The sequence below is a fragment of the Colobus angolensis genome, unplaced genomic scaffold, assembly GCF_000951035.1.
Source record: "Colobus angolensis palliatus isolate OR3802 unplaced genomic scaffold, Cang.pa_1.0 Scaffold257, whole genome shotgun sequence".
Taxonomy (NCBI): Eukaryota; Metazoa; Chordata; class Mammalia; order Primates; family Cercopithecidae; genus Colobus; species Colobus angolensis.
This window is the reverse complement of record NW_012115788.1, coordinates 2,608,195-2,632,719: the sequence shown is the minus strand read 5'-3', so window position 1 is coordinate 2,632,719 and position 24,525 is coordinate 2,608,195. Positions and strand designations below refer to the sequence as shown.

Genomic DNA, 24,525 nt, shown 5'->3' with positions numbered 1-24,525 from the left:
ATTGGTCAGGCTAGTCTCAAACTCCTGACATCGTGATCCGCCTGCCTCGGCCTCCCAAAGTGCTGGGATTACAGGCATGAGCCACCGTGCCCGGCCCACATGCTATCTCTATATTGAGACATCTTCTGACTTAATGGAATATATTCTTAGGAAAAAGTATCCACTTATTTAAACTGTTATTTGTAAGTTAAAATATATTGGTTCTAGCCTAGAAGTTGAGATTGAATTCTTATCCCATTTGGCCCTATTTGATACAGAATGATCTACAAAATAAAATATTCAGTAAAATAAGCAAAGATCAGAATATATGCATGGTATTGTAATTCTACCATTTATGCTTTTAAAATGAGAGAGGAAATTTTATACACACACACACTTTGAATATTTTACGTTCATGTATTATCTTCAGAAATGTTGTTTTTTATTTTTTATTGTAAAACTAAAACACAGATCCAGAAAAATCCCATAACTCAAATTAATGTCTTAGTGAATTACTGCCAGGTAAATGCTCTTGTAACTATCTACCAGGTCGAGAAATAAAACTGCCAGCCTCCCAGAAGCCTCTCTCCATGTGCCACATCTCAATCACTGTCTTGTCCCTCCCTCAAAAAGTAACAATGATCTTGACTTCTATAGAAATAATTTCCTTCCACTATTCAGACTTTTATACCTTCCTTGAATTTCTTTATGATTTTATCAATCAAGTGTACACTCCTTGCTTCTGGAGTTAGTCTGGACTATTTTTTTAAAAACACTGGGGCTAGGCGCAGTGGTTCACGCCTGTAATCCCAGCACTTTGGGTAGCCGAGGCAGGTGGATCACGAGGTCAGGAGTTCAAGACCAGCCTGGCCAAGATGGTGAAACCCCGTCTGTGCTAAAAACTGCAAAAATTAGCCAGGCGCAGTGGCAAGCGCCTGTAATCCCAGCTACTCAGGAGGCTGAGGCAGGAGAATTGCTTGAACCCTGGTGGCAGAGGTTGCAGTGAGCCAAGATCGCGCCACTGCACTCCAGCCTAGGCAACAGAGTGAGACTCCATCTAAAAAAAAAAAAAAATTGGTCTTTTCTGTTTCTTTTAATGTCAGGGTTTCCCTCCATCTCTTTTCCTTACACTTTTTCTATTGAATAACCCAAGCCATTTGGCCTATAGAGATTCTCTCCAGTATGGATTTTGCTGATTGCATATTTGGGGAACAGTACAATATGTTCCTCCTACCTCTCTTCCTGGAAGTTGACAACTGAATCCAGAGGCTTCATCAGACATGTTCAGTCTGTTTGGCAAGATCTAGTGGGTGATCTGTTCTTTCATTAGATGGCACTCAATGTCTGGTTTCTGTTCCTTATCATTATTAATAACATTTGATGCTTAGTACCTAGATTCATTAATTTATAGGTGGCTTGTAATAGGAAATTCTAATCCTGTTATGTAATTTTCATTGGCTGAAATAATTTTTTTTTTTTTTGAGATGGAGTCTCACTCTGTCACCCAGGCTGGAAGTGCAGGGGAGCGATCTCGGCACAAGCTCCACCTCCTGGGATCACACCATTCTCCTGCCTCAGCCTCCGGAGTAGCTAGGACAACCAGCGCCCACAATCATGCCCAGCTAATTTTTTTGTATTTTTAGTAGAGATGGGGTTTCACCATGTTAGCCAGGATGGTCTCGATCTCCTGACCTCAGGATCCACCCGCCACAGACTCCCAAAGTGCTGGGATTACAGGCGTGAGCCACCGTACCCAGCCAAACATAATTAGCCTCCTCATCAGGGAATCGAACCCTGGTCTCCCACATGACAGGCAGGGATATTCACCACTATACTAACGAGGACCCCCCGCCTTTTTTTTTTTTTTTTTTTGAGATAGAATCTCGCTGTGTCACTCAGGCTGGAGTGCAGTGGTGCAATCAGTCTTGACTCACTGCAACCTCCACCTCCCGGGTTCAAGCGATTCTCCTGCCTCAGCCTCCCGGGTAGCTGGGACTACAGGCGCATGCCACCATGCCCAGCTAATTTTTTGTATTTTTAGTAGAGAAGGGGTTTCACCGTGTTAGCCAGGATGGTCTCAATCTCCTGACCTCGTGATCCACCCACCTCGGCCACCCAAAGTGCTGGGATTACAGGCATGAGCCACCGTGCCTGGCCCAGCTGAAATAATTTTATAAAGAGAAACTTTTACTCATCTATTGTTTGGTTTTTGCTGTTGTTGTTTTGATTTTTGGTTTTTTGAGCGAAGTCTCACTCTGTTGCCCAGGCTGGAGTGCAGTGGCTCGATCTCGGCTCACTGCAACCTCCGCCTCCTGGGTTCAAGCGATTCTCCTGCCTCAGCCTCCCGGGTAGCTGGGACTACAGGCGCATGCCACCATGCCCAGCTAATTTTTTGTATTTTTAGTAGAGAAGGGGTTTCACCGTGTTAGCCAGGATGGTCTCAATCTCCTGACTTTGTGATCTGCCTACCTCGGCCTCCCCGAGTGCTGAGATTCCAGGTGTGAGCCACCGTGCCTGGCCCAGCTGAAATAATTTCATAAAGAGAAACTTTTACTCATCTATTCTTTGGTTTTTGCTGCTGTTGTTGTTTTTTTTGTTTGTTTGTTTGTTTTGTTTTGAGACGAAGTCTCACTCCGTTGCCCAGGCTGGAGAGCAATGGCACAATCTCGGCTCACCACAACCTCCGCCTCCCGAGTTCAAGCGATTCTCTTCCCTCAGCCTCCCAAGTAGCTGGGATTACAGGTGCACGCCATCATGCCTGGCTAATTTTTTGTATCTTTACTAGAGATGGGGTTTCACCACGTTGGTCAGTCTGGTCTCGAACTCCTGACCTCGTGATCCGCCTACCCAAAGTGCTGGGATTACAGGCATGAGCCGCCGCGCCCAGCCTATTTCCCCAGTTTTTAAGATAACGTATGGTTCTCTGTCATCCTTAGAAGAACAACTTTGTTTGTTTGTAGAGGTGGAGTCTGCTATATTACCCAGGCGGGAGTGCAATGGCTATTTACAGGCACAGTCATAGTACACTATAGCCCCAAACTCCTGGGCTCAAATAATCCTCCTTCCTCAACCTCCTGAATAGCTGGGACTATAGGCTCTGACCACCATGCCCAGCTGTTTGTTTGTTTTAAATATTGTTGTGAACTCATAGATTAAAGCATATCTGAAGGGTTTCGGACTGTGAGAGTCAGTTTCCAAGATGGTCCCCAATGACTCCTGGCCACACAGCCTTGTATACTTCCCTCCCACATTGTACAAGCATTGGTCTGTATAGCCAATAAAACATAGCAGACATGATGCTGTGTCACGTCCGAGATTAGGTGGGCACTCGCTGGACAACTCCCACTTTCTCTCTATACTCACTCTGGGGGAAGCCGTGTTATAAACAGTCATGTGAAGAAGCACACGTCATGAGGAACCGAAGTCTCCTGCCAAAAGCTACATAAGGGAGTTTGAAAGCAGATCTTTCGGACCCAGATTCAGATTAATGTATCCCCAGCTCGCAGCCTAACTGCTGTGTCATTAGAGACCTTGAGACAGAACCACCAGGTAAGCTGCTCCTGGGTTCCTGATTCTCAGAAACTGTGTGATACAATAAATGTGTTGCCTTTAAGCAAAACTCTACGGTAATTTATTGTACAGTAATAGATAACTAATTGACAGTCTGTTGCAATTCTCATTGTTATTGAAATGTGATTTGTCCCATCTTTGGTCAGTGGGAGACTTTTCAAATTGTCTTCTGAGGCTGGGCGAGGTGGCTGGGCCTGGAGGCCCAGGGGTACTGAGGTCTCAGGAATACAACCTGATGGTGCCTCTTGCCATCCCGAATGGCAGAGTAACTCCCCTCAAAGGAGCATGGAAAGGGTCACTGTGGCAAGGACTTCTCAGAGGTCAAAGAATATGGTGCCATGACATTGACACAGTCAAGAGCTTAGTTCTCAGCAATAAAGGACAAGCGAGGTCAACACGTCACCAGCCTTAGGGTCTTACCAGAAGACCTGGCCTGGTTCTGGATGCCAGTGACAAAGAGGGCTGCCCCAGGACCCAGACAGCTGGAGAAGTGGGTGGGGCTGAGTACAAAGGTCTGAGTTGGGTTTGGGTACAGGCTGGGAAATGAACAGATTCCAGATTGGGAGCAAGATGGTGCCCCATGGAGAGTCTGGGGTGGTGGCCCTGCCTGGACTTCCCTCCAGTTCCCTGCAACCTATTCAAATTCTGGCAGTCTTCGTGGTACCAGGTTGCAGGAGGAGTGATGTAAGAGAGACAAAGGAACCTGGAGAGAGGAGACAATAGCCCCACTAGGCCACCATGGATAAGAAGAGCAGGAGGCAGCCGCTGGGCAGCAGGATACCCTGGAAGGCGGCCGAGTCAGCACTGGCAAGTGCAGGCACTGAGGAAAGCACACCTGTTGGGTGTCTGAGCCATGGCTTAGGTGAGCTCCCATTGTCAGGTCTGGGGTCTCCTGCTGCCTGGCCCTGGCCCACCCTTACCTTGCAAAGCCAGAGCCTCCAGGCTTTCAGATTCCACTCCAGTCCACTCCAGCTGGCCACTTGTTGGCCCCTTTGAGTCTCTCCTGTTCTCAGTCCACCTGTCACCCCATTGCTTCCTTCTGCTGTGTCCCAAATAGATGATAATAACATTCAGCCTGTGATCGTTGGTGATTGTAGTTTATAGGCACTCTTTGGTTGATTGCAGGGGTCGGGGAGCAGGGAAGGAACAAATGTGTGTAGACCAGCACTTCCATTCAGCAGAGAAACCTGATACCTCTTACTCATATTAAACAAACATATGCTTTGTGATCCAGCAATCCCATTCCTGGATCTGAGCCCAAATAAATTCTCACACTGGATCTATGAAGGGACACTATGAGGAAGTTCATCATAGTTTGTAGTACAAGGAATTGGAGGTAATATTAATTTCCATCACTGGAGGTGTAAATAGGTACAATGAGTGAATTCACACCAGGGAGTATATATATTATGTAGCAATTTGAAATAATGGATCTATACCACAGCAATATGTATAGATCCTAAAATCCTTAACATTTAGTGAAAAAAGTAAAAAGCAGATTAACATCCATAGCATATGAATATATTTATAAAAATTGTACAAATACTAAAAAAACAAAACTACAGATTTTACAAAACCACATACACGAAGAGGATGCACATTAACCTCATTAGAATGGCTGCAGTGGAAATAAGAGGGAATGACAATAGAGATATTGTCATTAGAGATAAAGCGGATTATATAAACAAATGAACAGATACATAAATAAAAACAAGAAGAGAAATTGCACAGATAAATGATCATGAAGTGCCCAAAACTCAGAAGTAGTTAACTCACTTCTCCACATCTGAGTTCCTAATTTAAATACTTTTCCTTAAAATTTGACCTTTTTAGAATACCTCTAACTGCAAAGTGAAAATTATTTTCCCTGTCCTATTAGCATCTTCTCTAATTATTTTCCATTTTCCAACTTCCTTTTTCAGCAGCGTTTTCAATCTTATAACATTTTATTCATCTGACTCATTCATTCATTTATTCAGTAAATGCTTAAGTGTTTACTCAAATATTAAGTGTACATAAAGTATTATTCTGGGTACTAAGAGGATATGAGGGAAATGTCTTATGTTCCCTATTTCTGGAAACCCACAACGTAATGGTGGATGCAAAGCATTAACCAATGAAACATTTCAAAATCATCCGAGGTAGCATTGATTCCATGTCTAAAATAAGTGGATGGGCCAGGCTCAGTGGCTCACAACTGTAATCCCAGCACTTTGGGAGGCCAAGGCAGGCAGATCACCTGAGGTCACGAGTTCGAGACCATCCTGGCCAACACGGTGAAACCCCGTCTCTACTAAAAATATAAAAATTAGCCAGGCATGGTGGCAAGTGCCTATAATCCCAGCTACTCAGGAGGCTGAGGCAGGAGAATTGCTTGGACCTGGGAGGCAGAGGTTGCAGTGAGCTGACTCCGTCTCAAAAATAAATAATTTTTAAAACAAGAAGCAGTTGATGGTTATAGGTGAAGGAATCCCCCCCCCCAAAAAAAAAAAAAAAAGAAGTGGTTGATGGTTACAAGTAAAGGAATCCAAAAAAAAAAGACATCGGTGAAGATTGATGTGGGTAGGCGAGATCTGTCAGAAAGGTCACAATTGCATCAGATCTTATCTAATGGGTAATGTAGATTAGAGAGAGAGAGGAATGGGCATCCCAAGGAGGTGAAATATCTTTTTAAAGACACCGGATTGAAAAAGAAAAGAAAAAAAAAGCACCATCGGGAAGCCTAAAACCAGATGGCAGGAGCTGAGTAATGAAGTAAGGGAAGTAAGATTGAATCAGGCTGGGTGTGGTGGCTCGTGCCTATAATCCCAGCACTTTGGGAGGCCAAGGCAGGAGTTCAAGACCAGCCTGGGAAACATAGTGAGACCCCCATCTCTATTTAAACTTGAAAATATAAATTTAAAAAACAAGATTGAATCAACCTAGAATAAATTATAGAGGACTTGGCAGCTTCACCAAGAAGTCTTGATTTAATCCTGTCAGTAGCAGAAAGCCTCTGGAGGTTCTTCAGTTGGGAACTGAATAATTTTCTGTTATATCCCACATCAAATCTCCTACCAAATATGGCTGAGGACCTTAGTCCTCTTTTCCTCCAGCCTTGCAGGGGTACACCTTGTCCCAAGAGGGTCCACTGAACTCCTACTACAAACCCTCTCTCTTTGCTGGCCACCCCACTTTCAGCCTTTTCTCCTTTCACTTCTATACTTCTTCAACTTTGCAGCCTGACTTCATCCCATCATAGTCTAGGTTATGTCTGTTACTTTGGCATCCTGTGCTTACCTCTACCACATTAATTGATTCATTAGTTCACTCATCAAGTATTTATTATTTTGATCCCCTACCGCCTTCTAGGCCCTCTGCCAAGGGTTGAGCTCACAATGGCTCACCACAACCTCCGCCTCCCAGATTCAAGCAATTCTCCTGTCTCACCCCCCGGGTAGCTGGGATTACAGGCACGCACCACCATGCCCGGCTACTATTTTGTATTTTTAGTAGAAGTGGGGTTTCACCATGTTAGCCAGGCCAGTCTCAAACTCCTGACCTAAGGTGATCTGCCCGCCTCAGTCTCCGAAAGTGCTAGGATTACAGGCGTGAGCCACCACGCCCGGCCTCCAACTGTCTTCTGTAATCTTCACAATAGAATATGAGCTCATAGTGTCCAACACATTGTAGGTAATCAATAAAGGTTTATTCAATAGATGAATGTACTGATGCTTGGGAGAATGCTACACATATAGCCACAAGAATTGTCAACAGACCTGGATTGATAATGACTATCTCATCCCTTCTGAGAATAACTGATCACATAAAAATGTAAATGCTGGGTTATAAGTTGACACACATTTTCTGTGAAGTGCCAGATAGTAAATATTTAGTGTTCACAAGCCATATGGTGTCTGTTGCAACTACTCAGCTACTGGGATACTCGTCTGTACCTTTGTAATGCAAAAGCAGCCACTGACAATAGGTAAACAAACTAATGTGACCATGTTCCAATGAAATTATATTTACAAAAGCATGCAGGAGGTTGGATTTGGCCCACAGGCCCTAGCTTGCCATCCCCTGTCCTGAATGACGCTACTTTTTGTCAATTTTCAGGACTGCCTTTGTGCCTAGTCCATACTCTATTCTTTAGTCAGGTAAATTGAGTTGCCACAGCCAATATCTGAGTTTATCTTTCAACTCATATCTGGTTTTTACAATTGTGATATTATGAAAAGGTACGTAATTCAGAGCACAACAGACTTGTTTTACTCATTAGTTGACTTTTTGGCAAGTTACTTAGCTTTTTTGAACCTCTATCTTGTAACTGTAAATGAAGATTTTTTTTAATCCTGTGAAGGTTGAGACATATATATTGAGAGCTGAATATGATGCCTAGTACACAGTAGGCTGAAAACAAGTATCCCTTCCCCTTTGCCCAGTCATGTTCTTTTCCTCCTTTAAATAAATCAGCAGATATTAGTTAAGAATCTACTATATCCAAAGTATAATTTCAGGTACCTTTGAAACTGCTATATATCCTCTCTGATACCTCTTTTGACAGCAGGTTCTTTCCATCTGCCTTCTCCTTAACAGTTAGTACCTATATGTACCTCTTTATAGAGCTAGAGGTGATTAGGTTCTTGCATATGTGAATTACTAATATTTGAATGTACTTAGGGGGAGTAGAACAGAAGAGAATGAAATAACCATCTTTATGCTTTACATTTATTGTTTAATGTCACTGATTTATTGTTAAGTGTCATTGACATTTATTACTTAACTTCCAGATATCCGTTCCTGATATGGCAACTGCCTTGATTTTTATTTGGGGATCCACCTTTCTCCCACCCTTCATCCAATGGTAAAGCTTGAGGCTTGAGTCCTAGAAGCTCATAAAACCGGTACATTAACTTCTCTGGCTATAGTTAGTGTTGACTAGAGTTCATTCACTCCGAGTGAGTGTTTTGATTTTGTTTCCTAGGAATGCTGAACAAAGACATTCTCTTTTTTCTGCTGGATTGAAAATAGCAAATAGGGCTTCTGGAGATTCTGGCAGCTATTTTACAACCTCAAGGAGAAAGCTTGTCTGAGAACAGAATAACAGATAACAGACAGACAGAGAAAGAGAGAGATCATTTTGAGCCAGTGTTTAGCTATTTTTCAAACCACGTGTACCACTGAACTTCTATTTGAGCCAATAAATTCTCTTTTGTTTCTACTTCTGCCAGACTTAATCAAGTGTTCTGTTATTGGCAATCAAAAAATATCCCAAGTCACTCAGCCTCCTTCCGTCTCCTTCAGAACTAAAGCTAACCACTCATGTACACAGAGACTATGTGCCAGAGTCAAGCATCAACCATTCATTCAACAAACATAGATTCAGTGCCTATTGGACACAATACATGGTCTCGGAGAGTTACGGCAGTATAACAGCATTAAGAACAGCACAAATGTTTGTAAAAAGAATATCCAGCAAAAAAATAAAAAATAAAAACACATACTCCTACTGTGTATGAAGTCCTCTGCCAGGCATTGGGGACAGAAAGGGTCACAAGACAATCTGTATTCTCCATGGTTGGCCTTGATTTTGGAAAGATGTCATGCACATGAAAAGATAAGCAGAAATTGGCCAGGCGCGGTGGCTCAAGCCTGTAATCCCAGCACTTTGGGAGGCCAAGGCAGGCGGATCACCTGAGGCTGGGAGTTGGAGACCAACCTGACCAACATGGAGAAACCCTGTCTCTACTAAAGATACAAAATTAGCCGGACGTGGTGGCACATGCCTATAATCCCAGGTACTCAGGAGGCTAAAGCAAGATCTAACACAAATGACTTAAACGTATCTTCTAAAACCTACTAGTATAAATTCAGTTTTTTTTTAAGATAAATAATCAATAGCTATTTCCACAAAGTCTTCTATGTGCCCAGGATTGTACTATGCCTCAAAGAAAAATTATCTGTATTTTTCTTGAAATAAACATCATCACAATTGAATGGGCAATAAAAGAACCAGTATTTTTCTAATGAAAGTCCTTTCATTATAACCAAATATAATTTTCCTTTTCAGGAAAGAAAATAATTGAGATATTGATAGAGGCTTTATTTATAAAACTGTCATGAAAAATCTATTTCAAATAGATTTCAAGAAACAAGAAAAAAGTCATTTGCTAAATAGAAACACACAGCCATAAAACAATATTTCTATTTGAACCAGAATTATTTGACATTTAAATCCTGCCTCCAGATGTTCTATCCAGTTTCCAACTTGACTGTTTCCAATAATAAAATTATTTGTCTTTTCGTTCACATAAAATGGTCTCTAGTCTGTTTACTGAACAGTCCAACATTACATCAATGCAGAAATACATTCCAATAACAGTTCAATTAACAAAACAAGCTGCTTAATTAATAAAAACATTTTTTTCTAGAAGAAACTGAAGCAATTTTGTCATGCATGCTTCATTGTGCATTTTAATTTCTTAGTTTTAGCCTGTGATCACTTAAACACAATTATCAAGCAAATCTAAATGGTTAACTATAATTGCAAGATTATGCTTTGTGCATTTTTTGGTGTATAAAATCTAGCATAACAGAAAATAAACATAAGTAAGAGCAACAAAGACGTTTATTCACTTACCCTCTTCATAACTACAGCCAGGGTAAACCTCGCTCAGCCTTCGGCCATTGAATTTTGTCCTGAATTTTCCATGTACCACACAATCAGATAAACTCCAGCTTGTGGGTGTAACAAATGGAAATAATGCTGTAAAAAGAATTGCCAAACAAATTTCCATGTGCTTAACCTAGAAGGGAGAAACTGCAACATAAACTAAGTTAAAAGTTTTAACTGTGTTTAAACAGGAGGAAGTGATTTCACTTTTAGCAGGAACTTGTGACTACCATTGCTTAGCAAGGAAATGATTAACACTCCTATCGTCATCTGTTTGAGCTCTCCAGCTGCAGGAGATTGGCTAAGGGAACCTTATCAGTCCTGGGTATGTGTGCTATGAATACCGTGTCCACTGAGCTGGCAGTTAGCGTCCTAAATTCAACTTCGATGTTAAGTTCTTCTTTCTTTCTTTCTTTCTTTTTTTTTGATGGAGTTTTGCTCTGCAGCCCAGGCTAGAGTGCAATTGCGCAATCTTGGCTCACTGCAATCTCTGCCTCCACTGCAACCTCCGCCTCCCGGGTTCCAGCAATTCTCCTGCCTCAGCCTCACAAGTAGCTGGGATTACAGGAATACACCACCACGCCTGGCTAACTTTTTGTATTTTTAGTAGAGACGGGGTTTCACCATGTTGGCCAGGCTGGTCTCGAACTCCTGACCTCAGGTAATCCGTCTGCCTTGCAAAGTGCTGGGATTACAGGTGTGAGCCACTGCGCCTGAGGTCAGGAGTTTGAGACCAGCCTAGCCAACATGGTGAAACTCCGTCTCTACTAAAAATACCAAAAAAATTAGACGGGTGTGGTGGTGTGCACCCGTAGTCCTAGCTATTCGGGAGGCTGAGGCAGGAGAATCGCTTGAACCCAGGAGGTGGAGGTTGCAGTGAGACAAGATTGTGCCATTGCACTCCAGTCTGAGCAACAGAGTGAGACTCCAGCATAAATAAATAAATAAATAAATCAAGATCTGAATTTGAGAACTGACTTTAGGATTCATGCAACCTTTAGCACATTCCTAACCTTCTTGGATATCAGTATCCATTCCTGCCAAGCAGGAACAACAATTCCCATTTCACCAAACAACACCTTCACCTCATGTGGGGCTCATGTGTGGCAGAATATTTTGTTATAAAATGTTCTATTTTTATCTTTCATTTCTGAGCCCCACATTAAAAGATGGATTATCAGTTACACACTTTTTTCTTAAAATTCCAGAGGTTTATAAGTAACATTAGCAGGATTTCTGTGTTCCCTCAGCCTTGTTTGTCTTCCCAACTATGCTCATTTCTAAAAACTTCAGTGCTCTTTTGAATTGCGAGTAAGTACTCTTCTGAAGACCAAGGGTATGAAAAAAAGGGGAAGGACAAATTAATGGGTATACATAACTTGGAGGCACTAAAACCTCATCAAAGGATTATTATTTTTTCTTTAAATGGTTGTTATGAATAGCAATTATTATACTACACCATCAGTTCTTCATAAATGCATCTCAAAGAAAAAAACAAAACAACTCATCCAGGACAGAGGAATGGCAGATTTATTATATTTAGATAAATTTCTGTCTAGCATTCTGTGAAAAGCAGTTTGAGATGATATTGTAAATACATGGCTTCTCTTAGGACATACCGTAGAGTTCCACGCCACCAACAGGGTGAAGTGGATTGTGCATTTCCTGCCAAGCAACCAATGAGAGTCAGAAGTGGGTCTAAAATATTGTGCTGTAAAAAGAACTTCAGAGCTAGTTGTCAGTTGTGTTTATTATGCTATAAACTTTTAAACGTCACTTTCCTGATTGCCCTTAGATTGCTGACTTAGAAGTAGATTGATGATTCAGAGTTCTTATCATCCTTGCTGAGATATTCACCATGAATTGGCAAGTTAATTTTAAGAAACCAACACGTGGCAGGCACGGTGGCTCATGCCTGTATTCCCACCACTTTGGGAGGCCAACGCAGGCAAATCACTTGAGGCCAGGAGTTCAAGACCATCCTGGCCAACATGATGAAACCCCGTCTCAAATAAAAGTACAAAAATTAGCTGGGCATGATGGTATGTGCCTTTAATCCCAGCAGCTCAAGAGGCTGAGACATGAGAATCGCTTGAACCTGGAAGGCGGAGGTTGCAGTGAGCTGAGATCACACTACAGGCACTCCAGCCTGTACAACAGAGCAAGATTCTGTTCCCCCCGGCCCCCGCAAAAAAAAGGAAGAAAAAGAAAAAATCAGTGGATCTTTCTTTCCCTACCTCACCTCCCCTCATCAAACAACACAAATTTTAACTATTTTAGTGTTGTAAAACTATTCTAAGTAAATTTAGCTAGTTCTTGTCTCTACACCCATAGACTGTTTTTGTCTGTAGAATATAACAAGTATTCTGGGTCAGTTTCCAATGTTCTATGCAGCACCTAAAATGGTGGGCACTAGAAAGAGAAACTGAGGGATATGACTGACTAGTCATATCCCTTCCACATCCCTTCCACAATGAGAGACTCATCCCTTCCACAATGAGAGACAAAACAACAAATAAACAACTACATTTTAAGAAAAATAATCAAAGGAGCATGCTGGAATATGTCAAAACAGCAACAGAAACCTTGGTGAGCACAGAAGCTCATGATATCCACATAGAGAATGGAAGGAGGCACTGGGACCCCACCACCTCATTCCCTAGCCAGGATCAGCCAGGAATCAGGAGGAACTTTTCCCTACAGCAAAAAGGGAAGCAAGAGGATCCCAGCAGCTCTCACCAACATCTTGGATACCTACAGTTTTCCCTGATGGAATCCTCTACAGCCCTCACAGGCCCAGCTGAAGGAGCTGCCTAGAGGCCACATAGCAGCACTCCCCCAGAAAAGAAGCCAACACCGTGCCCCACCCGCTGTGGCCTGCACAGTTACTGCACTACGCCATCTTGAAACTAGAAATACTGCTGGAGTGTGTCTTGCTCCAGAGTTGAGTAGCCATGGCTCCTTTTCATCCTTGAGGTTAAGGAGCCACTGAATCACCCCAGCCTGGTGGCCTGACATCCCCAAGCCAAGCTGTGAGCAACTGCCAAACCCTTCCTCATGGGGCCATGCAGTGACAGAACTGTTCCATTATCCCTCTGCCACCCTCTGAACTGACCTGAATCTGTATAGTCCCTCCTGAGGAAATGGTACTTTGGCAGAACAGCTCCGTCTACTGAATTCCAGAACCTGAGCTGCTGGGGAAGGGGCGTGCCTCAAAGACATAGATCCTGGTGCTGCGAGTTACCTACATCCAATCCTGCCCAGAACACAAACCTACCAAGACCCAGGTGACACAATAGGTTCATGAGACCCTGAGCCTAGGACCCTGGCCTCACAGCCACCCTAAGCACCTTGCACCTAGAACACAGCACCACAGCAGCTGCTTGTAAACAATGGCAGACGTAATACCAAGAGGGATCCACTTAGCTAAATCTCCCCATTGTGGGGAAAATGAGAATAGGAGAATCCCAAACTTGCCACCAAGGACATTAACAACCTATAGTGATGATAATGATGACCCTACAAAAACTTCTGCAGCCTGGCCTTCTGAGGTACCCACAGTTGTTAGTGACATTGAATGCAGCCGAAAATCTGCATGGAGACTATACCACGTCATCTACTCATAAACAGAGTCACCACACCCTTCGCAACTGACACACTAAGACCCAATTGCAGGTGAAACTCTTCCTCTACAAAAACCACTCTAGAAAGTTGGGAAGAAGTAATTCTTCCACCAGATGCACAGACATCAATTCAGGAACACAAGAAACATAAAAAAGCAAGGAAATGTGACACTACCAAAGGAACATAATAACTCTCTATTAACAGACCCCAATAAAAAGGAAATCAACAAATTGCTATAAAAGGAACTCAAAGTAACGATCTTAAGGAAAATCAGTGTAATACAAGGAAATACAGATAGATAATTCAACGAAATCTGGAAAACAATTCATGGTATGAATGAGAAATTCAGCAAAGAGATAGATATCATTAAAAAAAACTCAGAGAGGCCGGGCGCGGTGGCTCAAGCCTGTAATCCCAGCACTTTGGGAGGCCGAGACGGGCGGATCACGAGGTCAGGAGATCGAGACCATCCTGGCTAACACGGTGAAACCCTGTCTCTACTAAAAAATACAAAAATCTAGCCGGGCGAGGTGGCGGGCGCCTGTAGTCCCAGCTACTCCGGAGGCTGAGGCAGGAGAATGGCATAAACCCGGGAGGCGGAGCTTGCAGTGAGCTGAGATCCGGCCACTGCACTCCAGCCCCCGCAACAGAGCGAGACTCCGTCTCAAAAAAAAAAAAAAAAAATCAGAAATCCTGCAACTGAAGAACTCAGTGAATGAAATAAAAATAAAATACAGAGTTTCAGTAGCAGACCTAATCAAGGAGAAGAAAGAATCTCTGAATTTGAAAATAGGTTGTTACTGGGCACGGTGGTTCACACCTGTAATACCAGCACTTCGGGAGACTGAGGTGAGAGGATTACTTGAGCCCAGGAGTTCAAGATCAGCCTGGGCAACATAATGAAACCTCATCTCTAACATAACATAACATAACATAACATAACATAACATAACATAACATAATCCAGTTAGATAATAAAAAAAGAAATAAGAGAAAAAGAGAGTGAAGAAAGGCTACTTATAGGACTTATAGGCTACTATTATAAAGTGAACAAATACTTGAATTTTGTGTATTCCAGAGGGAGAAAATATGGGGAAAGCCATAGAAAACCAATTTAAAGAACTAATAGCTGAACACTTCCCAAGTCTAGGGAACAGTATGGATGTCTACATCCAGAAATCTAAAGAGACTCAAATAAATTCACTCAAAGGGTCCCCCAACTTGAGATATATTAGTAGTCAGTGGTTAAAAGTCAAAGACAAAGATGTAATTCTAAAAAGAGCAGTAGAAAAGTGTTAAGTCACATATGAGAGAATTCCCATTCGGCTAATGGCAGAATTCTCAGCAGAAACCTTCAGGCCAGGCAATAAAAGAGATATATTCAAAGTATTGAAAGAAAAAAATTGCTACTCATGAATACTATATCCAGCAAAGCTATTCTTCAGAAACTGGGGAGAAATACTCTTTCCCAGATAAGCAAAAACTGAGGAAATTCCTCACCACTAGATTGGCCTTACGACAAATGTTCAAGGGAGGCCTGTATCTAGAAGTAAAAAGATGATAACCATCATAAAAATGTGAAAAAGTATAAAACTCACTGGTAGAGTCGATACACAAAGGAGAAAGAGAAAAGAATCAAATCATATCATTGTAGAAAACCACCAAACTGAAATGATAAAAATTAAGAAAGGAAGAAAGAAACAAAGAATATATATAACAACTAGAAAACAATTAACAAAATGAAATAAGTATTTACCTGTCAGTAATAACCTTGGGCCAGGTACAGTGGCTCACGCCTGTAATCCCAGCACTTTGGGAAGCCAAGGTGGGTGAATTACTTGAGCCTAAGAGTTTGAAACCAGCCTAGAAACAGGGCAAAACCCCATTTCTACTAAAAATACAAAAATTAGCCAGGTATGGTAGTGTGTGCCCGTAGTCCCAGCTACACAGGAGGCTGAAATGGGAGGATCAATTGAGCCTGAGAGAAAAAGGTTGCAGTGAGTCAAGATTGCACCACTGCACTTCAGCCTGAGTGACAGACTGAGATCCTGTCTCAAAATAATAATAAACAACTTTGAATGGAAGTGGATTAAATTATCCATTTAAAAGATCCTAAGCAAGGTGCAGTGTTGCATGCCTGTAGTCCCAGCTACTTGGGAGGCTAAGGCAGGAGGATGTCTTGAGCCCAGGAGTTTGAGGCCAACTTGGGCAACATAGCAAGATCCTGTCTCTAAATTAATCAATCAATTAATTAATTTAATAAAAAGATATAGACTGGCTGAATATATTTTTTAAATGACCCAACTACTTGCTGTCTACAAGAAACTAATTTTTCACTTTTAAACACATATAGACTGAAAGTGAAGGGATGAGAAAAAGAAATTCCACACAAACAGAAACCAAAAGCAAGCAGGAATAACTACATTTATATCAGATAAAACAGACTTTAAGTCAAAAATTGTGAAAAGAGGCAAATAAGGTCATTATAATGATAAAGGCATAAATTCAGCAATAGGATATAACAATTGTAAATATATATGACCCAACATTGGAGCACCCACATATAGAGAAGTCAATATGATTATATTTAAAGGGAGGTATAGACTCCAGTACACCAATAGTTGGACACTTCAACACCCTACTCTCAACATTTAACAGATTATCTAGACAGAAAAATCAGCAAAAACCATCGGGTTTAAACTGCACTTTAGAACAAATTGACCTAAAAAACATTTATAAAACATTTCATCTGACAGCTGCAGAATACACATTCTTTTCAGTAGCACATGAGACATTCTTTGGGATAGATCATGTTAGGCCACAAAATAAGACTCACCAAATTTAATATGATGAATATCACATCAAGTATTTTTTCTGACTAGAAAATAATTCTTATTCTTATTGGAATAATACTAGAAACAACAGAAAGTTTTGAAATGGTACAAACATATAAAAATTAAACATCATGTTTTTGAACAACCAATGAATCAATGAAAACATTAAGAAGGAAATTTTGGCCAGGTGTGGTGGCTCACACTTGTAATCCCAGCACTTTGGAAGGCCAAGGGAGGAGAATTGCTTGACTTCAGAAGTTAGAGAATAGCCTGGGAAACATAATGAGACCTCATCTGTACTAAAATTCAAAAAATTGTAGCCAAGTGTGGTGGTGCATGCCTGTAGTCCCAGCTACTCGAAGGGCTGAAGTGGGAGGATCGCTTGAGCCTAGGAGGTTGAGGCCACAGTGAGCCCTGATCATGCCACAGCACTCCAGCATGGGCGACAGGGTGCACCTCTGACTCAAAAATAAAAATAAAAATAAGAAGGGGAAAGATTTAAAAGTTTCTTAAATGAAAATAGAAACACAGCTTACCAAAAGTTATGGGATACACCAAAAGCAGTATTAGAGAGAAGTTTATAGCAATAAATACCTACAGTAAAAAGATTTCAAGTCTGGGTGTGGTAGCTCACGCCTGTAATCCCATCACTTTGGGAGACCAAGGCAGGCAGATCTCCTGAGGTCCGGAGTTCGAGACCAGCCTGACCAACACGGAGAAACCCCATCTCTACTAAAAATATAAAAATTAGCTGGGCGTGGTGGCGCATGCCTGTAATCCCAGCTACTCGGGAGGCTGGGGCAGGAGAATTGCTTGAAGCTGGAGGCGGAGGTTGCAGTGAATTGAGATTGTGCCACTGTACTCCAGTGTGGGCAACAAGAGTGAAACTCCGTCTCAAAAAAAAAAAAAAATTCAAATAAGCAATATAAAAATGCATCTTAAGAAACTAGGAAAGCAAGAACAAATCAAACCCAAAATCAGTAGAAGGAAAGAAATAATAAAGATAAGAGCAGTAAAAACAACAATGAAATGAAAAGTTAGTTTTTTGAAAAGATAATCAAAACAAACCGTTAGCTGGACTAACCAAGAAAAAAATCCACATATATAAAATCAAATATGAAAAAGTAGACATTGCAACTGATACCACAGACATACAAAGATTCATTAGAGACTATTACGAACAACTATATGCCAACAAATTGGAAAACTTAGTGGTAATAGATAAATTCCCAGACATATACAACCTACCAAGATTGAACCAAGAAAAAGCAGAAAACCAGACGAGACAAATAATGAGTAAAAAAATTGAATCAGTAATGAAAAGTCTCCCATAATTAAAAAAACAAACAAACAAAAATAAAAACAAAAACCCCAGGACCCGATGGATTAACTGCCAGACATTTTAAAAATAGCTATTAATACCAATTATTCTCAAACTCTCCCAGGAAATTGAAGGAAGGAGAGATAATTCTTTTTTTTTTTTTTTTTGATAGGGAGTCTCGCTCTGTCGCCCAGGCTGGAGTACAGTGGGGCAAGCTCAACTCACTGCAAGTTCCACCTCCCGGGTTCACACCATTCTCCTGTCTCAGCCTCCTGGGTAGCTGGGACTACAGGCGCCCACCACCACGCCTGGCTAATTTTTTGTATTTTTAGTAGAGACGGGGTTTCACCGTGTTAGCCAGGATGGTCTCGATCTCTCGGCCTCGTGATCTGCCTGCCTCTGCTTCCCAAAGTGCTGGGATTACAGGGGTAAGCCACCGCGCCCAGCGAGAATTCTTCTATACTCATTCTACAAGGCCAGCATAACCCTGATACCAAAACCAGATAAGGACACAACAAAAAGAGAAATCTATAGATCAATATCCCTGGTGAACATAGATTGGAAAAAGAAAATCCACAAAAACATACTAGCAAATCAAATCCAGCAGCACATTAAAAAGAGCACTCACCATGGTCAAGTGGGATTTATCTCAGAGATGCAAGAATAGTCCAACATACACAAATCAAAAAATGTGATACATCACAACAACAGAATGAAGGACAAAAACCACATGATCATGTCAACAAACACAGGTAAGGCATTTGATACAATTCAACATTCCTTCATGATAAAATGTCTTCACTAATTAGGTATAGAAGGAACATATCTCAACACAATAAAAGCCACATAGGACAAACCCTCAGCTAGCTAGCATTACACTAAATGCAGGAAAGCTAAAAGCTTTTCCTCTAAGAACTGGAACAAGAGAAGGATGCCCACTTTCACCACTTTTATTCAACATAGTACTGGAAGTTATAGCCAGAGCAATTAGGCAAGAGAAAGAAAAAAAGGGGTTCCAAATTGGATAGGAAGAAGTCATATTTGCATATGTCCCTATTTGCATATGGCATGCTCTTATGTATAGAAAACTCTGAAAGTGCCATCAAAAAGCTCTTAGAACTGATAAAGAAATTTAGTAAAGTTTCAGGATACAAAATAAACATGCAAAAATTAGTAGCATTTGGCTGGGCACAGTGGCTTACTTATGTACTTGGGAGGCCAAGGGAGAAGGATCACTTGAGGCCAGAAATTTGAGGCCAGGCTGGGCAACATCGTGAGATCACATCTCTACAAACAAATTGAAAAATCAGTAGCACATTTATACATCAACAATGAACTACTGGAAAAATAAATCAAGAAAGCAATCCCATTTGTGATAGCTTTAAAAATAGGAATAAATTTAACCAAGGAGGTGAAAAATCTCTATGAGGACAACTATAAAACACTGTTGAAAGAAATTAAAGAGTTCACAAAAAAATATGAAGATGCCCCATGTTCATAGATTGAAAGAATTAATGTTGTGAAAGTGACCATACTACCAAAAGCGATCTACGGATTCAATGTAATTCCTATCAAAATACCAATGATATTCTTCACAAGAATAGAAAAAAAAAATCTTGAAATTCAAACGGAATTATAGAAGATCCTGAATAGCCAAAGAAATACCGAGCAGAAGAACAAATCTGGGAGCATCACACTACTTGACTTCAAAATACATTACAAAGGTATAGTAGCCAAAACAGCATAATACTGGCATAAAAACAGACACATAGACCAGTGGAACAAAATAAAAGACACACAAATAAATTTGCATATTTACAGCCAACTGATTTTCGACAAAGATGCAAAGAACATTCAGTGGTAAAGGATAGTTTCTTCAATAAATGGTGCCAGAAAAACTGGATGCCCATATGCAGAAAAATGAAACTAGATTCGTCTCTCACCATATACAAAAATGAAATAAAAATGGATTAAACACTTATATAGAAGACCTGAAACTGTGAAACTACTAGAAGAAAACATCGAGGAAATGCTTCAAGACTTTGATCTGGGCAAAGCTTTTTGGGTAAGACCTGAAAAGCATGGCAACAAAAGCAAAAATAGACAAATGGTATTACATCAGGCTAAAAAGCTTATGCACCACAAAGGAGAGTGAAGAGACAACCTACAGAATGGGAGAAAATGTATGTAAACTATCTATCCAACAAGGGATTAATAACCAGAAAATATAAAGAACTCAACTCATTCAGAAACCAATTCGATTTAAAAATAGGCAAAAGGTCAGGCTCACTGGCTCACACCTGTGATCCCATGAATTTTGGAGGCCAACGAGGGAAGACTGAGCCCAGGGGTTTGAGACCAGCCTAGGCAACATAATGAGGCTTTGTCTCTACTAAAAATTAAAATTAAAAAATTAGCCGGGCATGGTGGCAAGTGCCTGTAGTCCCAGCTACTCAGGAGGCTGAGGTGGGAGGACCACTTGAGCCCAGGAGTTCAAGGTCGCAGTGAGCCGTGATCAAACCACTGTACTCCAACCTGGGCAACAGAGTGAGACTCTGCCTTTTAAATAAATTTTAAAAATTAAAAAAAAATTTAACGGGCAAATGATCTCATAGACATTTCTCAAAAGACATACAAATGGCCAATAGGCATATGAAAAAAATGCTCAACATCAATAATCATCAGGGAAATGCAAATCAAAACCACAATGAGATATTATCTCACTCCAATGAAAATAGCTATCATCAAAAATACAAAAACTATGCATTCACTGCAATATCTAAATTATTAAACTAAAACCAAACAAAAATGACAAAAAATAAATACTGCAGATAAAGGGGAACCCCCATTCACTGTTGATGGGAAGATAAATTAGTACAGCCACCATGGAAAATAGTATGGAGGTTCCCCAGAAAACTAAAAGTGGGGCCGGGGGTGGTGGCTCACACCCGTAATCCCAGCACTCTGGGAGGCCAAGGCAGGCAGATCATCTGAGGTTGGGAGTTCGACACCAGCCTGGTCAACATGGTGAAACCTTGTCTCTACTAAATATACAAAAAAAAAAAAAAAGTTAGCTGGGTGTGGTGGTGCATACCTGTGATCCTAGCTACTAGGGAGGCTGAGGCAGAAGAATCACTTGAACCCGGGAGGCAGGAGGTTGCGGTGAGCCAAGATCTCACCACTGGACTCCAGCCTGGGCAATAGAGCAAGACTCAGTCTCAGGAAAAAAAAAAAACAAAAAACTGGCAATAGATGTATTACATGATCTAGCAATCCACTACTGGGTTATATCCGAAAGAAAGAAAATCAGTATATGGAAGAGATATCTGCACAACTATGTTTATTGCAGCACCATTCACAATAGCCAAATCAAACTAAGTGTCCATCAACAGATTAATTCAGTCATGAATTAATTCAAATTAATTCATAAAAATGAAATCCTGTCATTTGTCACAATGCGGATGGAATCAGAGGTCATTATATAAGTGAAATGAGCCAGGCAAATATCACTTGTTCTCACTCACATTAGTTTCATTAAAAAGTTGATCTCATGGAGATAGAGAGTAGAATGGTGCTTACCAAAGGCTGGGAAAGGTAGGTGAGGAGAGGGGGAAGAGAGGTTGGTTGGCTGGAAGCAGTGGCTCATGCCTGTAATCCTAGCACTTTTTGAAGCCAAGGTGTGTGGATCACTTGAGCTCAGGAGTTTAAGACCAGCCTAGGCAACATGGTGAAACCCCATGTCTACAAAAAAACACAAAAATTAGCTTGGCGTGGTGGTGTGTACCAGTAGTCCCAGTTACTTGGCAGGCTGAGGTAGGAGAATCACTTGAGCCCAGGAGGCAGAAGTTCCAGTGAGCCGAGATGGCGCCACTGCACTCCAGCCTGGGCAACAGAGGGAGACCCTGTCTCAAACCAAAAAGAAACAAACAAACAAAAAAAGCGATAGAGAGGGAAGTTGGTTAATGGGTACAAAAATACGGTTAAATAGAAGAAATACATTCTGGCATTTGTTAACACAGTAAGATGATGAAAGTAATTTATTGTGTGTGTATATATATAATTTTGGTTTTTTTTTCTCGAGACAGACTCTTGTTCTGTTGCCTGGGCTGGAGTGCAGTGGTGTGATCTCGGCTCACTGCAAGCTCCACCTCCTGGGTTCACGCCATTCTCCTACCTCAGCCTCTGGAGTAGTTGGGACTACAGGGCCTGCCACCACACCCAGCTAATTTTTTGTATTTTTAGTAGAGACGGAGTTTCACCATGTTAGCCAGGATGGTCTCGATCTCCTGACCTCGTGATCCGCCCACCTCGGCCTCCCAAAGTGCTAGGATCACAGGCATGAGCCACCATGCCTGGCCATTTATTGTGTATATTAAAAGAACAAGAAAAAATATTTGAGATGTTCCTAATACAAAAAAAGTAATAGATGTTTGAGGTGATGTATATCCTAATTACTCTGATTTGAGCAATACACATCAGACACATGTATCAAAATATCACATGGACCCCAAAATATGTACAATTATTATGTATCAATAAAAATGGGAGTACTTTATAGACATAACTATGTTCTCATTTCTTTTTGTTGGGCTACATCAATTAGCTAAAAAGTTTGAGAAAAGTCACACACACACACACACACACACACACACACACACGAGCTTTAAGTCAACCTCATTGTTCAACATGATAACAGTGTCTGGCACTTTGTAAACACTGAATAATGTTTCCATTACAGTTGTCACTCCGAATATACAAGGAATAAGTTACAGGAACTCCCACAGATACCAAAATCCTTTTATGCTAAGGTCCCCTATATAAAATGGCATTGTGTTTGCATAAAACCCATGCACATTTGCCCATATACTTTAAATTATTTCTAGATTACTTATAATACCTAATACAATGTAAGTGCTATGTAATAGTTGTTATACTGTATTGTTTTTTATTGTCTTATTTTTTCTTTTTTTTAACATTTTCAATCTGTGGTTGGTTGAATCTATGAACAAGGATCCCATGGATATGGAGGGCCAGTTTAATTATTCAGTTATCTAAAGGTTGGTGTCTACATAAGCACATGAGAAAAAGCAAAAAAAACTAAAATTTTCTGGAAAGGGAGTTTTCAATCTAGATTTTAAGGGGACCAAGTGTTCTGTGAACACCCTGAAATTGTATGTAAAATATGTGCTTGTGGCCAAGCGTGGTGGCCCACGCCTGTAATCCCAACACTTTGGGAGGCTGAGGCGGGCAGATCACTTGAGGCCAGGAGTTCCAGACCAGCCTGGCCAACATGGTGAAACCCTGTCTCTACTAAAAATGTAAAAATTAGCTGGACGTGCTGGTGGAAGCCTGTAGTCCCAGCTACTTGGGAGACTGAGGCAGAAAAATGTTTGGAACCCTGGAGGCGGAGGTTAGAGTGAGCTGAGATTGAGCCACTGCACTCCAGCCTGGGTGACAGAGCGAGACTCCATTTCAAAAAACAATACAAAAAAAATTATGTAGTTCCTAGGGATAAGCTTGGGAAGTACACTCTGGACTTGGATTGCATCTTTCAGGGAAAGATTATATATTATCTCCATAACATGGCAAAGATCAATATTAACTATTTTGAGCGCAATATTACTCTTCTGCTTTTCGTTTTGTTTTGTTTTTGAGATGGAGTTTCTCTCTTGTTGCCCAGACTGGAGTGCAACGGCACGATCTTGGCTCACTGCAACCTCTGCCTCCAGCGTTCAAGTGATTCTCCTGCCTCAACCTCTGGAGTAGCTGGAATTACAGGCTTGCGCCACAAAGCCCAGCTAATTTTGTATTTTTAATAGAGGCAGGGTTTCACCATGTTGGTCAGGCTGGTCTCGAACTCCTGGCCTCAGGTGATCTGGCCACCTCAGCCTCCCAAAGTGCTGGGATGAGCTTGGGCATGAGCCACCGCACCTGGCCTTTTTCTTTTTTTCCAATTACAAACATTATAAGATGACTAGTGTTACAGCATAATAAATACACATGAACAGATGATTGTGGTGCATGTTTAACTGAACTAGGGTCAATTAATGATAGTCATACTCACAGTGTTACAAGGTAATTAGAGAGGATAATAAAATGTAAATGCCTGAAACCTCTGTTGCTTTTACATGGTCGAATCAAATATCTCTCTTCATACTTTAATTTTTGTAATAGCTGCAGGTAACCCTAATGCCAAGAGTCCTACCTAAGATGATGTTGTTCTCACCCAGACAGGGAAATTGGTGTCAGGGAGCAGAGAACTCCCAAAGAAAAGAACTCTACATACTTGGTATTTAAGGAGAGAGAAAGAATTCCTTCCGGGTCCAAAAGATTATCCAGGGAGGGCAAAACATCAGGACAGGGAATGAAGGCCTGGAGCTGGCAGACAAAACTTAAGCAGGGAATGTCTTGTGCTAGCACACTGCTCCAAGTATCCCCGCAACACCTGGGTAACCACAGATCCTTGTGGAACGGGGTATCTGGAGGAGGATAGGGAATGTTTCTTCTCTTATATCCTCCCTCCCTTCCTAGAGAGACTTCAT

The 24,525-nt window shown here is 41.2% G+C and overlaps 1 non-coding gene across 1 annotated transcript; it reads right to left on the bottom strand.

The window, feature by feature from the left end:
- Window positions 1–1,751: 1,751 nt before the first annotated feature.
- On the bottom strand, window positions 1,752–1,823 carry TRNAD-GUC. Its single transcript has one exon. It is a non-coding gene; the product is annotated as a tRNA-Asp (tRNA).
- Between the last annotated feature and the right edge of the window lie 22,702 nt (window positions 1,824–24,525).